This window comes from Pseudophryne corroboree, chromosome 5 (genome assembly GCF_028390025.1).
Source record: "Pseudophryne corroboree isolate aPseCor3 chromosome 5, aPseCor3.hap2, whole genome shotgun sequence".
NCBI lineage: Eukaryota > Metazoa > Chordata > Amphibia > Anura > Myobatrachidae > Pseudophryne > Pseudophryne corroboree.
In genome coordinates, this window is record NC_086448.1 from 11,835,660 (window position 1) to 11,850,993 (window position 15,334).

The 15,334-nt window shown below is 45.8% G+C and overlaps 1 protein-coding gene across 1 annotated transcript in view; it reads left to right on the forward strand.

Moving 5' to 3' along the window:
* LOC134927087 (alanine aminotransferase 2-like) overlaps positions 1-15,334 on the forward strand; it is a 259,669-nt gene that overhangs the window by 93,859 nt on the left and 150,476 nt on the right. The gene's annotated exons all lie outside the window — the stretch shown is intronic.

Consider the following 15,334-nt stretch of genomic DNA (forward strand, 5'->3'; position numbering starts at 1 on the left):
CACACAGTATTACCACTTTACCTGATATACATTTCTCCTCACAGTAGTGCCCCTTATTCACGTTACATCACACAGTAGTACCACTTTAGCTGATATACATTTCTCCTCACAGTAGTGCCCTTTATCACATTACATCACACAGTAGTACCACTTTACCTAATATACATTTCTCCTCACAGTAGTGTCCCTTATTCACATTACATCACACAGTAGTACCACTTTACCTGATATATGTTTCTCTTCACAGTAGTGCCCCTTATTCACATTACATCACACAGTAGTACCACTTTACCTGATATACATTTCTCCTCACAGTAGTGCCCCTTATTCACATTACATCACACAGTAGTACCACTTTACCTAATATACATTTCTCTTCACAGTAGTGCCCCTTATTCACGTTACATCACACAGTATTACCACTTTACCTGATATACATTTCTCTTCACAGTAGTGCCCCTTATTCACATTACATCACACAGTAGTACCACTTTACCTGATACACATTTCTCCTCACAGTAGTGCCCCTTATTCACATTACATCACACAGTAGTACCACTTTACCTGATATACGTTTCTCCTCACAGTAGTGCCCCTTATTCACATTACATCACACTGAATTGCTCGTTATTCATATAGCACCACACCATATTGCTCTTTATTCACATTTGACCACACAGTAGTGCCCTTTCAATATGCTATGCCACAGTAAAGCACCTTATACACATAATGCCACACATTAGTAATGCTTTTATACACATAATACCAAACAGAAATGCCCCTTACACATGACACACATTATTAATTTCCTTAGAAACATAGTGCGCCTTATACATTATGCCAACCTGTATTAATGCCCTTATACACATAATGTCCCTTACACATATGCCACACACTGTTAATGCCTTTATACTCACTGCACAGCCCATCGCACCCCTGCACAGCTCTTAACCCCCTCCCCTGTAGGAGATAATTATCTGGTCACAGCAGTGCAAAAATAGCCTGCGTGCGACCAGGTCTGAATTAGCCCCAATGTCTCTTACACATATGCTGCACATTATTAATGCCCTTTATACACATAATGACACACATAGAGCCCCTTATATATATGCCACACATTATTGATGCCCTTATACACGTAATTACACACATACTATCCCTTACACATATGCCACACATTATTAATGCCCTTTATACACATAATGACACACATAGAGCCCCTTATATGCCACACATTATTAATGCCCTTATACACATAATGTCCCTTACACATATGCCACACATAATTAATGCCCTTATACACGTAATTACACACATACTATCCCTTACACATATGCCACACATTATTAATGCCCTTATACATGTAATTACACACATACTATCCCTTACACATATGCCACACATTATTAATGCCCTTATACACGTAATTACACACATACTATCCCTTACACATATGCTGCACATTATTAATGCCCTTTATCACATAATGACACACATAGAGCCCCTTATATATATGCCGCACATTATTAATGCCCTTATACACATAATGACACACATAGATCCCCTTATATATATGCCACACATTATTAATGCCCTTATACACATAATGTCCCTTACACATATGCCGCACATTATTAATGCCCTTATACACGTAATTACACACATACTATCCCTTACACATATGCCGCACATTATTAATGCCCTTATACACGTAATTACACACATACTATCCCTTACACATATGCTGCACATTATTAATGCCCTTTATCACATAATGACACACATAGAGCCCCTTATATATATGCCACACATTATTAATGCCCTTATACTAGAGATGTGCACCGGAAATTTTTCGGGTTCTGTGTTTTGGTTTTGGGTTCGGTTCCGTGGCCGTGTTTTGGGTTCGAACGCGTTTTGGCAAAACCTCACCGAATTTTTTTTGTCGGATTCGGGTGTGTTTTGGATTCGGGTGTTTTTTTCAAAAAACCCTAAAAAACAGCTTAAATCATAGAATTTGGGGGTCATTTTGATCCCAAAGTATTATTAACCTCAATAACCATAATTTCCACTCATTTTCAGTCTATTCTGAACACCTCACACCTCACAATATTATTTTTAGTCCTAAAATTTGCACCGAGGTCGCTGGATGACTAAGCTCAGCGACCCAAGTGGCCGACACAAACACCTGGCCCATCTAGGAGTGGCACTGCAGTGTCACGCAGGATGGCCCTTCCAAAAAACACCCCCCAAACAGCACATGACGCAAAGAAAAAAAGAGGCGCAATGAGGTAGCTGTGTGAGTAAGCTAAGTGACCCTAGTGTCCGACACAAACACCTGGCCCATCTAGGAGTGGCACTGCAGTGTCAGGCCGGATGGCCCTTCCAAAAAATACTCCCCGAACAGCACATGACGCAAAGAAGAAAAAAAAGAGGCGCAATGAGGTAGCTGTGTGACTAAGATAAGTGACCCTAGTGGCCGACACAAACACCTGGCCCATCTAGGAGTGGCACTGCAGTGTCACGCAGGATGGCCCTTCCAAAAAACACTCCCCAAACAGCACATGATGCAAAGAAAAAAAGAGGCGCAATGAGGTAGCTGTGTGAGTAAGCTAAGCGACCCTAGTGTCCGACACAAACACCTGGCCCATCTAGGAGTGGCACTGCAGTGTCAGGCCGGATGGCCCTTCCAAAAAATACTCCCCAAACAGCACATGACGCAAAGAAGAAAAAAAAGAGGCGCAATGAGGTAGCTGTGTGACTAAGATAAGTGACCCTAGTGGCCGACACAAACACCTGGCCCATCTAGGAGTGGCACTGCAGTGTCACGCAGGATGGCCCTTCCAAAAAACACTCCCCAAACAGCACATGATGCAAAGAAAAAAAGAGGCGCAATGAGGTAGCTGTGTGAGTAAGCTAAGCGACCCTAGTGTCCGACACAAACACCTGGCCCATCTAGGAGTGGCACTGCAGTGTCAGGCCGGATGGCCCTTCCAAAAAATACTCCCCAAACAGCACATGACGCAAAGAAGAAAAAAAAGAGGCGCAATGAGGTAGCTGTGTGACTAAGATAAGTGACCCTAGTGGCCGACACAAACACCTGGCCCATCTAGGAGTGGCACTGCAGTGTCACGCAGGATGGCCCTTCCAAAAAATACTCCCCAAACAGCACATGACGCAAAGAAGAAAAAAAAGAGGCGCAATGAGGTAGCTGTGTGACTAAGATAAGCGACCCTAGTGGCCGACACAAACACCTGGCCCATCTAGGAGTGGCACTGCAGTGTCACGCAGGATGGCCCTTCCAAAAAACACTCCCCAAACAGCACATGACGCAAAGAAAAATGAAAGAAAAAAGAGGTGCAAGATGGAATTGTCCTTGGGCCCTCCCACCCACCCTTATGTTGTATAAACAGGACATGCACACTTTAACCAACCCATCATTTCAGTGACAGGGTCTGCCACACGACTGTGACTGAAATTACGGGTTGGTTTGGACCCCCACCAAAAAAGAAGCAATTAATCTCTCCTTGCACAAACTGGCTCTACAGAGCCAAGATGTCCACCTCATCATCATCCCCCGATTCATCACCGTGTACATCCCCCTCCTCACAGATTATCAATTCGTCCCCACTGGAATCCACCATCACAGCTCCCTGTGTACTTTGTGGAGGCAATTGCTGCTGGTGAATGTCTCCACGGAGGAATTGATTATAATTCATTTTAATGAACATCATCTTCTCCACATTTTCTGGAAGTAACCTCGTACGCCGATTGCTGACAAGGTGAGCGGCGGCACTAAACACTCTTTTGGAGTACACACTTGTGGGAGGGCAACTTAGGTAGAATAAAGCCAGTTTGTGCAAGGGCCTCCAAATTGCCTCTTTTTCCTGCCAGTATACGTACGGACTGTCTGACGTGCCTACTTGGATGCGGTCACTCATATAATCCTCCACCATTTTTTCAATGGTGAGAGAATCATATGCAGTGACAGTAGACGACATGTCCGTAATCGTTGGCAGGTCCTTCAGTCCGGACCAGATGTCAGCATCAGCAGTCGCTCCAGACTGCCCTGCATCACCGCCAGCGGGTGGGCTCGGAATTCTGAGCCTTTTCCTCACACCCCCAGTTGCGGGAGAATGTGAAGGAGGAGATGTTGACAGGTCGCGTTCCGCTTGACTTGACAATTTTCTCACCAGCAGTTCTTTGAACCCCTGCAGCCTTGTGTCTACCGGAAAGAGAGATCCAAGGTAGGTTTTAAATCTAGGATCGAGCACGGTGGCCAAAATGTAGTGCTCTGATTTCAACAGATTGACCACCCGTGAATCCTTGTTAAGCGAATTAAGGGCTCCATCCACAAGTCCCACATGCCTAGCGGAATCGCTCTGTGTTAGCTCCTCCTTCAATGTCTCCAGCTTCTTCTGCAAAAGCCTGATGAGGGGAATGACCTGACTCAGGCTGGCAGTGTCTGAACTGACTTCACGTGTGGCAAGTTCAAAAGGTTGCAGAACCTTGCACAACGTTGAAATCATTCTCCACTGCGCTTGAGACAGGTGCATTCCACCTCCTATATCGTGGTCAGTTGTATAGGCTTGAATGGCCTTTTGCTGCTCCTCCAACCTCTGAAGCATATAGAGGGTTGAATTCCACCTCGTTACCACTTCTTGCTTCAGATGATGGCAGGGCAGGTTCAGGCGTTTTTGGTGTTGCTCCAGTCTTCTGTACGTGGTGCCTGTACGCCGAAAGTGTCCCGCAATTCTTCTGGCCACCGGCAGCATCTCTTGCACGCCCCTGTCGTTTTTTAAATAATTCTGCACCACCAAATTCAAGGTATGTGCAAAACATGGGACGTGCTGGAATTTGCCCAGATTTAATGCACACACAATATTGCTGGCGTTGTCCGATGCCACAAATCCACAGGAGAGTCCAATTGGGGTAAGCCATTCTGCGATGATCTTCCTCAGTTGCCGTAAGAGGTTTTCAGCTGTGTGCGTATTCTGGAAAGTGGTGATACAAAGCGTAGCCTGCCTAGGAAAGAGTTGGCGTTTGCGAGATGCTGCTACTGGTGCCGCCGCTGCTGTTCTTGCGGCGGGAGTCAATACATCTACCCAGTGGGCTGTCACAGTCATATAGTCCTGAGTCTGCACTGCTCCACTTGTCCACATGTCCGTGGTTAAGTGGACATTGGGTACAACTGCATTTTTTAGGACACTGGTGAGTCTTTTTCTGAGGTCTGTGTACATTTTCGGTATCGCCTGCCTAGAGAAATGGAACCTAGATGGTATTTGGTACCGGGGACACAGTACCTCAAACAAGTCTATAGTTGGCTCTGCAGTAATGATGGATACCGGAACCACGTTTCTCACCGCCCAGGATGCCAAGGCCTCAGTTATCCGCTTTGCAGAAGGATGACTGCTGTGATATTTCATCTTCCTCGCAAAGGACTGTTGGACAGTCAATTGCTTGGTGGAAGTAGTAAAAGTGGTCTTACGACTTCCCCTCTGGGATGACCATCGACTCCCAGCAGCAACAACAGCAGCGCCAGCAGCAGTAGGCGTTACACTCAAGGATGCATCGGAGGAATCCCAGGCAGGAGAGGACTCGTCAGAATTGCCAGTGACATGGCCTTCAGGACTATTGGCATTCCTGGGGAAGGAGGAAATTGACACTGAGGGAGTTGGTGGGGTGGTTTGCGTGAGCTTGGTTACAAGAGGAAGGGATTTACTGGTCAGTGGACAGCTTCCGCTGTCGCCCAAAGTTTTTGAACTTGTCACTGACTTATGATGAATGCGCTGCAGGTGACGTATAAGGGTGGATGTTCCGAGGTGGTTAACGTCCTTACCCCTGCTTATTACAGCTTGACAAAGGCAACACACGGCTTGACACCTGTTGTCCGCATTTCTGTTGAAATACTTCCACACCGAAGAGCTGATTTTTTTGGTATTTTCACCAGGCATGTCAATGGCCATATTCCTCCCACGGACAACAGGTGTCTCCCCGGGTGCCTGACTTAAACAAACCACCTCACCATCAGAATCCTCCTTGTCAATTTCCTCCCCAGCGCCAGCAACACCCATATCCTCCTCATCCTGGTGTACTTCAACACTGACATCTTCAATCTGACTATCAGGAACTGGACTGCGGGTGCTCCTTCCAGCACTTGCAGGGGGCGTGCAAATGGTGGAAGGTGCATGCTCTTCACGTCCAGTGTTGGGAAGGTCAGGCATCGCAACCGACACAATTGGACTCTCCTTGTGGATTTGTGATTTCGAAGAACGCACAGTTCTTTGCTGTGCTTTTGCCAGCTTAAGTCTTTTCATTTTTCTAGCGAGAGGCTGAGTGCTTCCATCCTCATGTGAAGCTGAACCACTAGCCATGAACATAGGCCAGGGCCTCAGCCATTCCTTGCCACTCCGTGTGGTAAATGGCATATTGGCAAGTTTACGCTTCTCCTCCGATGATTTTATTTTAGATTTTTGAGTCCTTTTTTTACTGATATTTTGTGTTTTGGATTTTACATGCTCTGTACTATGACATTGGGCATCGGCCTTGGCAGACGACGTTGATGGAATTTCATCGTCTCGGCCATGACTAGTGGCAGCAGCTTCAGCACGAGGTGGAAGTGGATCTTGATCTTTCCCTATTTTTGGAACCTCAACATTTTTGTTCTCCATATTTTAATAGGCACAACTAAAAGGCACCTCAGGTGAACAATGGAGATGGATGGATACTAGTATACTTATGGATGACGAGTGACTGACGACACAGAGGTAGCTACAGCCGTGGACTACCGTACTGCGTCTGCTAGTATAGAGATGATAATGATATAAAAAATATATATATATCACTACTGCAGGTATATATAATATAATGACGGACCTGCTGGACACTGTCAGCAGACTCCTACTACTAGTATGAAGAAGATAGAAAAAAAAAACCCACCACAGGTAGGTATACAATTATGGACGAGCACTGACGACACAGAGGTAGCTACAGCCGTGGACTACCGTACTGCGTCTGCTAGTATAGAGATGATAATGATATAAAAAATATATATATATCACTACTGCAGGTATATATAATATAATGACGGACCTGCTGGACACTGTCAGCAGACTCCTAAACTACTAGTATGAAGAAGATAGAAAAAAAAAACCACCACAGGTAGGTATACAATAATGGACTAGCACTGACGACATAGAGGTAGCTACAGCCGTGGACTACCGTACTGCGTCTGCTAGTATAGAGATGATAATGATATAAAAAATATATATATATATCACTACTGCAGGTATATATAATATAATGATGGACCTGCTGGACACTGTCAGCAGACTCCTAAACTACTAGTATGAAGAAGATAGAAAAAAAAAACCCACCACAGGTAGGTATACAATTATGGACGAGCACTGACGACACAGAGGTAGCTACAGCCGTGGACTACCGTACTGCGTCTGCTAGTATAGAGATGATAATGATATAAAAAATATATATATATCACTACTGCAGGTATATATAATATAATGACGGACCTGATGGACACTGTCAGCAGACTCCTAAACTACTAGTATGAAGAAGATAGAAAAAAAACCCCCACCACAGGTAGGAATACAATTATGGACGAGCACTGACGACACAGAGGTAGCCACAGCCGTGGACTACCGTACTGCATCTGCTAATATAGAAATGATGCAAAAAAAATGGTGAACTGCTCAATCAGATAGTGATGTCACTCAGGTGCTAAAAGGGAGGGGTAATTCTGTGAAGGAAAAAACAATGGTTCCCTAATGCACACTGAGTGAATAATATTCCTACATAATAGTCAGATATTACGGAGATCTTGGTTGCGTATATCTGCAGATATAGGGTTAAGCCCCCAGGCCGATCGACAAGGCCTCTCCGTCACTGGGGGTCCCTAATATTAGGTATGGGTCCGGGGTGCAGGACCCCATAATGTCGGCACAGGTCGGCTACCCCAGGTCAGCACACAGGTGAGAGTTAATAGGGTTAATAAGAAGCACAGAAGTGCTATGTGAGTGGTGTGATTAAAATAATACAAAAATATATACAAAGTGATAGGGAAACTCATAAGTGTTAATAAAGTGTTAGGGTGTGCCGACCTGAAGCAGCCCAGCGATACCGACACAGGGGCCACCACACCCCACACCCACCCCACAAATAATTCCAAATATGTCTGGGTTGAATTCCCAGTGTAAGGCCACATGGTAATGGCTCCTACAGCATCTGAGAGCCAGCTTACCTGGGGATACCCCTGACTTCCCCCTATGGCTGCTTCAGGTCGGCACACCCTAACACTTTATTAACACTTATGAGTTTCCCTATCACTTTGTATATATTTTTGTATTATTTTAATCACACCACTCACATAGCACTTCTGTGCTTCTTATTAACCCTATTAACTCTCACCTGTGTGCTGACCTGGGGTAGCCGACCTGTGCCGACATTATGGGGTCCTGCACCCCGGACCCATACCTAATATTAGGGACCCCCAGTGACGGAGAGGCCTTGTCGATCGGCCTGGGGGCTTAACCCTATATCTGCAGATATACGCAACCAAGATCTCCGTATTATCTGACTATTATGTAGGAATATTATTCACTCAGTGTGCATTAGGGAACCATTGTTTTTTCCTAATATAGAAATGATAAAGATATAAAAAATATATATATATCACTACTGCAGGACAGGTATATATTATATAATGACGGACCTGCTGGACACTGTCAGCAGACTCCTAAACTACTAGTATGAAGAAGATAGAAAAAAAAACCCCACCACAGGTAGGTATACAATTATGGACGAGCACTGACGACACAGAGGTAGCCACAGCCGTGGACTACCGTACTGCGTCTGCTAATATAGAGATGATAAAGATGATAGAGATGAACAAAAAAAATATAACACTACTGCAGGTAAATATTTATATAATATAATGAATGACGGACCTGCTGGACACTGTCAGCAGAATGCGTTTATAGAATAAAAAAAAAAACCACCACAGGAGTGTTTAACTTTTTCAGGCAGACAATATACTGATGGTCACTGGTCAGTCACACTGGCAGCAAAAGTGTGCACTGTACTCCTGCTATAACTGCACCCCAGTCTCCCCCACAATTCAGCTGTGTGAGCAGTGAGCACTCAGCACAGTCAGATATACATAGATGATATTATCATGCAGCACACTGAGGCTGAGCACAGATATGGTATGTGACTGTGTATCGTTTTTTTTCAGGCAGAGAACGGATTATATTAAATAATAAATAAAACTGGTGGTGGTCACTAGTAACTATCAGCAAAACTCTGCACTCTGAGTACTCCTAATGCTCCCCAAAATTACTAAGTTAGTAGTAAATCAACTCAAGTGTCTCTATCTATTCTAACGGAGAGGACGCCAGCCACGTCCTCTCCCTATCAATCTCAATGCACGTGTGAAAATGGCGGCGACGCGCGGCTCCTTATATAGAATCCGAGTCTCGCGATAGAATCCGAGCCTCGCGAGAATCCGACAGCGGGATGATGACGTTCGGGCGCGCTCGGGTTAACCGAGCAAGGCGGGAAGATCCGAGTCTGCCTCGGACCCGTGTAAAAAGGCTGAAGTTCGGGGGGGTTCGGATTCCGAGGAACCGAACCCGCTCATCTCTACCTTATACACGTAATTACACACATACTATCCCTTACACATATGCCACACATTATTAATGCCCTTATACACATAATGAAACACATAGTGCCCATTACACATATGCTGTACACTATTAATGCCTTCATACACATAATGTCCCTTACACATATACCACACATTATTAATGCCCTTATACACATAATGTCCCTTAAACATAATGCCGCACAGTAATGCCCCTCACACATATGACACACATTATTAATGTCCTTATAAACAATGCACCTTACATATTATGCCAACCTGTATTAATGCCCTTATACACATAATGCCCCTTACACATATGCAACGCATTATTAATGCCCTTATACACATGACACACACAGTGCCCCTTACTCATATGCCACACTTTACTTTATTAATGCATTTATACATATGACACACATAATGCTACTTACAGATAAGCCAAACAATATTGCTCAACCAACCCACCCGCACACAGCACTCTTACGGCCATTAACACTGTCACCTCTGCCTCTGCTTGCCTCAATGCGCTATGCAGCAGGAGCTTATTTGTGTTACTATGTGACTAGGATACACAAGCAGCTTCTGCTGATTAAAATGTGGCTGTATCTGCATACAAAATGCTACGTTACAGTGACTTCCAGGAATACACGGTAACTTAGCATTTCATATGCAGATACAGCCACAGTCACACACAGAATATAGACATGCCGCATATCATTTTAATCAGCAGAAGCTGCTTGTGTCCCTAGGCATTTGCCTAGTCTACCTATGCCTGGGGCCGCCTCTGCCCTGAGAATACTGATAACCTGAATAATTATAATAAACTCAATTTTACATGGAGCAAAACTAAGGTTCTTAGCATAAGTTTTGTCCAAAAATACATGGGTATATGGTTACATAGTTACAGGGATAAATGGTTAAAATGATACAGGGCTATATGGTTACAGTGATACAGGGTTACAGCTAAAGCATTACACTGAGGGAGTAATTCAGACCTTATCACTGCTGCAAATCGCCTCACAAGCAGCATTTTTTTTTTGCTGAATGCGCATGCGCAAAGTCACTGGTGCACATGTTCCGGCCTCGCCATGCGAAAAATGTGCAGACATGGGCCCTCATTCCGAGTTGTTCGCTCGCAAGTGAATTTTAGCAGATTTGCTCATGCTAAGCCGCCGCCTACTGGGAGTGAATCTTAGCATCTTAAAATTGCGAACGATGTAATCGCAATATTGCGATTACACACCTCGTAGCAGTTTCTGAGTAGCTTCAAACTTACTCGGCATCTGCAATCAGTTCAGTGCTTGTCGTTCCTGGTTTGACGTCACAAACACACCCAGCGTTCGCCCAGACACTCCTCCGTTTCTACAGCCACTCCCGCGTTTTTTCCGGAAACGGTAGCGTTTTTTCCCACACGCCCATAAAACGGCCTGTTTCCGCCCAGTAACACCCATTTCCTGTCAATCACATTACGATCGCCAGAACGATGAAAAAGCCGTGAGTAAAATTACTAAGTGCATAGCAAATTTACTTGGCGCAGTCGCAGTGCGGACATTGCGCATGCGCATTAAGCGGAAAATCGCTGCGATGCGAAGATTTTTACCGAGCGAACAACTCGGAATGAGGGCCATACACATGAAATTTGTGAACACAGACAGGCAACAACAGAGAGGTATGGTGAAGGCGTTGCGGGGGCATGGCTTCTCAGGCTAGCCAAAAGGGGCTTGAAGGTGGGTGTCTTGCGGGGGGAGTGTACTATGGGCTGTAGGTGTGGTTTTTGCATGGCTGCAAAGCAAATCACTGTCAGTGCACACTGAGCGATCGCAGATGCCAAATCAGTCTAGGTCTGCGCACAACTTGCGAACGCTCAGCACAGGCGTCCCGCCACTGATCTTCCAGCAAATAATTGCAAATCACACACATCTGTTTTCAATGCAAACGCCTCAACATCTCATTACATCTCTAGCTCTCTGTGAAATTATGTGTAGCCTCTCACTCCATGGATATACACACAATCTACACATATGTTTCTTGACAACTATTACATGTATACTGCACATGTACTACATGTGTCATTTGTCAAGCAATTGTACACATTACACACAACAGATTCATTCATTTTAAAGGCTCTCTGTGTGTGCTCACATTGCTTTGAGCTGTCTATCAAGCTGCATTGTGCTTTCAAAATAGACATGCTGTATTCTATTCATCTCACCCACATACATGCCATGTTTTCTGGAGGAATACATTTGGTGTGTGACTCATATTACAACATTGCCACTATACTGCACGTTTACATATAATGCTCAGTAATGATGCTTCAGATACTACATTCACAATGGGGGTAATTCCAAGTTGATCGCAGCAGGAATTTTTTAGCAGTTGGTCAAAACCATGACCCTCATTCCGAGTTGTTCGCTCGTTCTTTTTCATCGCATCGCAGCGATTTTCCGCAAACTGCGCATGCGCAATGTTCGCACTGCGACTGCGCCAAGTAAATTTGCTATGCAGTTAGGTATTTTACTCACGGCATTACAAGGTTTTTTCTTCGTTCTGGTGATCGGAGTGTGATTGACAGGAAGTGGGTGTTTCTGGGCGGAAACTGGCCGTTTTATGGGTGTGTGTGAAAAAACGCTGCCATTTCTGGGAAAAACGCGGGAGTGGCTGGAGAAACGGAGGAGTGTCTGGGTGAACGCTGGGAGTGTTTGTGACGTCAAACCAGGAACGAAACTGACTGAACTGATCGCAGATGCCGAGTAAGTCTGGAGCTACTCAGAAACTGCTTAGAAATTTCTATTCGCAATTTTGAGAATCTTTCTTTCGCAATTTTGCTAAGCTAAGATTCACTCCCAGTAGGCGGCGGCTTAGCGTGTGCAAAGCTGCTAAAAGCAGCTAGCGAGCGAACAACTCGGAATGAGGGCCCATGTGCACTGCAGGTGGGGCAGATGTAACATGTGCAGAGAGAGTTAGATTTGGGTGTGGTGTGTTCAATCTGCAATCTAATTTGCAGTGTAAAAATAAAGCAGCCAGTATTTACCCTGCACAGAAACAAAATAACCCACCCAAATCTAACTCTCTCTGCACGTGTTACATCTGCCCCCCCTGCAGTGCACATTGGCCCTCATTCCGAGTTGTTCGCTCGCAAGCGGATTTTAGCAGATTTGCACATGCTAAGCCGCCGCCTACTGGGAGTGAATCTTAGCATCTTAAAATTGCGAACGATGTATTCGCAATATTTCGATTACACACCTCGTAGCAGTTTCTGAGTAGCTCCAGACTTACTCGGCATCTGCGATCAGTTCAGTGCTTGTCGTTCCTGGTTTGACGTCACAAACACTCCCAGCGTTCGCCCAGACACTCCTCCGTTTCTCCAGCCACTCCCGCGTTTTTCCCAGAAACGGTAGCGTTTTTTCCCACACGCCCATAAAACGGCCTGTTTCCGCCCAGTAACACCCATTTCCTGTCAATCACATTACGATCAATAGAACGATGAAAAAGCCGTGAGTAAAATTCCTAACTACATAGCAAATTAACTTGGCGCAGTCGCAGTGCGGACATTGTGCATGCGCATTAAGCGGAAAATCGCTGCGATGCGAAGATTTTTACCGAGCGAACAACTCGGAATGAGGGCCATGGTTTTGCCCAACTGCTAAAAAATGTCCTGCTGCGATCAACTTGGAATTACCCCCAATATACAGTAGTTTGCTTTTTATATTTGTAGCACAAAATGAGTCATTATGGTTTTTAAATATATTTTGCCATTACTATGCATCACAATCAAATAGACACTATTTGTGGAAAATACATTTTTAATAATAATAAAATACAATAATAAAATACAATAATAATAAAATACATTTTTAATAACAATAAATAAATAAAAAGCAGCTGGCTGTGCAGAAAAGAGGATTACAGTGCCCAGTAGTCAGTTACCCCCATCTCTGCAACAAACACAACAAGAGGCGGCTCTCAGTACCCTGGCTGAGGAATGTGTGAGGCATTGTAAGCTAGCGAGCAGGGCCCTCCTACCTCTATGTCTGTTTTTACCCAGTGTTGTTCTATTACTGTCAGTGGCGTAACTACTGCCCCCGCAGTCCTCGCGGTGGCTTGGGGGCGAGGGGCTGCGGGGGCGCCACTGACTTTGCACAGATTGACATGCGGACGAGCGTCCGCATGTCAATCTGCGGTCTCCTTCCCTCCGCTGCTGTAAGGAGGGACACGGAGCGCACAACACGCGCCTCTCCTGTGTCCCTCCCTGGCTCTCCCCCGGCTGGTCTAATAAAGGAAGTGCCGTTCGTGAGCTCTGATTGGCTCACGAACCGGCACTTCCTTTATTAGACTGGCAGGAGAGCCAGGAGGGACACAGGAGAGGCGCGCTATGCGCTCCGTGTCCCACAACACAAAGGAGCGGGGGGTGGGCAGGCACTGTGGGGGAATATCTGGCACTGGGGGCATATACCTGGCACTGTGGGGGAATATCTGGCACTGGGGGCATATACCTGGCACTGTGGGGGAAGATCTGGCACTGGGGGCATATACCTGGCACTGTGGGGGAAGATCTGGCACTGGGGGCATATACCTGGCACTGTGGGGGAATATCTGGCACTGGGGGCATATACCTGGCACTGTGGGGGAATATTTGGCACTGGGGGCATATACCTGGCACTGTGGGGGAATATTTGGCACTGGGGGGAGCAGGCACTGAGGGGGCATATGTGGCACTGTGGGGGAATATCTGGCACTGGGGGCATATACCTGGCACTGTGGGGGAATATCTGGCACTGGGGGCAAATACCTGGCACTGGGGGGAGCAGGCACTGAGGGGGCATATGTGGCACTGTGGGGGAATATGTGGCACTGGGGGGAGCAGGCACTGTGGGGGCATATGTGGCACTGGGGGGGTATATGTGGCACTGGGGGCATGTACCTGGCACTGTGGGGGAATATCTGGCACTGGGGGCATATGTGGCACTGGGAGCATGGCCCTAGCAACAAGCACTAGCCCCTAGCAACTAGCATGACACCCAGTGCATGAAACCCCTGGCAACAAGCATGACACCCAGTGCATGAAACCCCTGGCAACGAGCATGACACCCAGTGCATGAAACCCCAGGCAACGAGCATGACACCCTGAGCATGAAAACCCCTGGCACCGTGCATGGAACCAAGAGCATGAAACCGCTGGCAACGAGCATGACACCCAGTGCATGAAACCCCTGGCAACGAGCATGACACCCTGAGCATGAAAACCCCTGGCACCGTGCATGGAACCAAGAGCATGAAACCCCTGGCAACGAGCAGGTAATTTAAAAGTAATTAGAAGCCTTACTGTAGAACTTAATGTGTAATGGGCATTACGGTGTGTGGCATAATGTATCACGGACATTGCGGTGTGTGTCATAATGTGTCGGGCATTACGGTGTGTTGTATACTATATCACGGGCATTGTGGTATGTGGTATAATGTCTCAGGGTCATTGCGGTGTGTGTCATAATGTGTCACAGACATTGTATGTGCTATAATGTATCAGGGGCATTGCAGTGTGTAGCATAATGTATAACGGGCATTGCGATTCCTGTCATAATGTGTCACAGGCATTACGGTGTGTGGCATAATGTGTCTGGGGCATTACAGTGTGTGCATATTGTGTCATGTGCATTATTGTGTGTGGAATAA